The 2367-nt window shown below is 34.2% G+C and overlaps 1 non-coding gene across 1 annotated transcript; it reads right to left on the bottom strand.

Moving 5' to 3' along the window:
- Positions 1 to 1036: 1036 nt before the first annotated feature.
- LOC134544241 (5S ribosomal RNA) lies at positions 1037 to 1155 on the bottom strand. The gene has a single exon (XR_010077631.1). It is a non-coding gene; the product is annotated as a 5S ribosomal RNA (ribosomal RNA).
- Positions 1156 to 2367: the final 1212 nt, after the last annotated feature.

The following is a 2367-nucleotide window of genomic DNA, read 5'->3' on the forward strand; positions in this document are numbered from 1 at the left end:
TTTTTTTTTTTAATACTGGTAAATTGTTTTAGTTATTTTCTGTGATATTAAGTTGTAAAGTTTTACTCCCAAGTAATTTAGTCCATTTTCAAATCGCCTAGTGTTATGTTCAACTATCCTCAATTTACTAGCATTTCTGGTGTTATACCTATGTGCGAATATCTAAAAAAAAAAAAAAAAAAAAAATAATAATTTTTTTTTTCTTCTTTTTCTTAAGAATGAATAAAAAGTTTCTAGAACGTATTCATTTATGGCAGTCAGGACTTTAAGTTTTTTGAATTTTGGTCTGCAGTTAGATGATTTTTTATCTTTTGTTATTATTCTAATAGCTCCTTTTTTTTTTTTTTTCCCCCAATGTTATATGGCAGAAAGAGTAGAGCTATGGCTACTGTGACATCATGCATTGATGGGAAGGTTATTGTTGGATAACAAAAATTTAGATGATATAATTTTTATTTTTTTCCATACACAACACATTGCAGGTACAATTTTACAGGTTACAGCTGTACCACCTCTAGTATTGCTGCCGACCATCCAACAAATGAGCACACTAAACAGGCATTGATGACATTGTTATCAACGTCTTTTTGAATCTCTCATTATTATACATAACTGCCCACTGAAACAGAGAAACTTCAAAATAGGTGTGTGTGTGTGTGTTTATATATATATATATATATATATATATATATATATATATATATATATATATATATATATACATATATACATACATACATACATACATACATACATACATATACACTTATATATTTATTTTTTCACTTTGAATTTTGTATGAGGTATACACATGCAAAGATTCACAGCTACTGGGTGGGTGAGTGAGTGAGTGAGTGAGTGAGTGATTGATTGATTGATTGATTGATTGATTGATTGATTGATTGATTGATTGATTGAGAGAGAGTGAGTGTGTGTGTTAGGGGGGGGGGGGAAATGTGGTGATTGTGGGGGAAAAAAAAATTTAAAATTGAAATTTTTAAAAAAAAATTTTTTTCTGTAGGGTGCAAAATAGTAGTGCCAACGGCACGTGGTGTTCCCAAGCGGTCACCCATCTAAGTACTAACCACGCTCGACGATGCTTAACTTCGGTGATCGGACGAGAACCGGTGTGTTCATCGTGATATGGCCGTTGGCAATGATATAGATGTTTTTTTTTTGCAGTTTGTATTTGCCACTCGAAATAGCTATACCAGGTGTGATTGTTACAAACAACAGGAGAAATCGTGTAATGAACACTCTTTTACTTCCCCCCCCCCTCCCCACACACAACACCCACCACCCTCACCATCCCAACCACCAAAGCCCTCTTCAAAATACACTCTCACACACACACACAAACCCACACTCTATAACTGATGAACATTACCATAACTTCTTAAAGCCATTAGATAATATTTAACTCAAGAAAGGTATTGTGATATGTTTAAAGAAAGAAAGGTGAAACCTTTAACTTTACCAGCAGGTATTAGTATCACTGAGGTATCTTCTAGGTTGTAGCAGCAATAGTAGTAATAATAATAAAATTAAATAAGGTAATAAAAAAGAAAAGTTATACATGTGATCAAATCATGAATGTATAAAACTGGAATGAATTTAAATTTTTTTTATTTTTCTTCATAGGCTGTTTTGAAATTGATGAGTAAGTGCCTCTTCTTTTAAATTTTTTAATGCTGAACACTGTTACATAAGAGATGAATGTTTAGAAAATTTAAAAAAAAAAAAGCTAGCCCAGCCCCCTCCCCCCCTCACACAAAATCCAAACAAAAAAAAAACACCCTCCTTCAAAACATCACATAATCATCCAGCCAGCAGTGCAGACGAGAAATTTGCACTCGGGGCCGCCATTTTGACGATAAATTCTTGCATGGCACACCAAAGGTAGGAAAGAATTTAAAAAAATAAAAATAATGGGCGAGCACCCTCGCGTCTGCCTGTAGAAAATGAAGTTAAAAGTAACATAACCTAAAGACAGGCACACACTAGGGTGCTCCCAGGCGGTTGAGAAATTTTTTCCCGCCAAAAGACTTATATATATTATTTATTTTACTGTTTTTGGCAGGGGGCTATGTCGGTCTGTGTGCAAAGTAGTTCCTACTCCCGCCGCCAGGAGCGCGCGCGGTGGGTAGCGATGTTGTTTTTTCTGCTTTCATTTGTTTATTATTTAGAGGGTTAATGCTATGTAAATGTACGCAAGTTTGGTTATGTGTCGGTAGTTGTGCGAGATTTAATTTCCGAAACGAAATTTGACTTTCATCGGCCTGCATTTCTCACTTATTCGGAAAATACATGTGTGTTTATGTATGTATAATAATCGAGTGATTTTGTAATAATTTGGAAGTTTTGTTT

The sequence above is a fragment of the Bacillus rossius genome, unplaced genomic scaffold, assembly GCF_032445375.1.
Source record: "Bacillus rossius redtenbacheri isolate Brsri unplaced genomic scaffold, Brsri_v3 Brsri_v3_scf35, whole genome shotgun sequence".
In the NCBI taxonomy this organism is placed as follows: Eukaryota; Metazoa; Arthropoda; class Insecta; order Phasmatodea; family Bacillidae; genus Bacillus; species Bacillus rossius.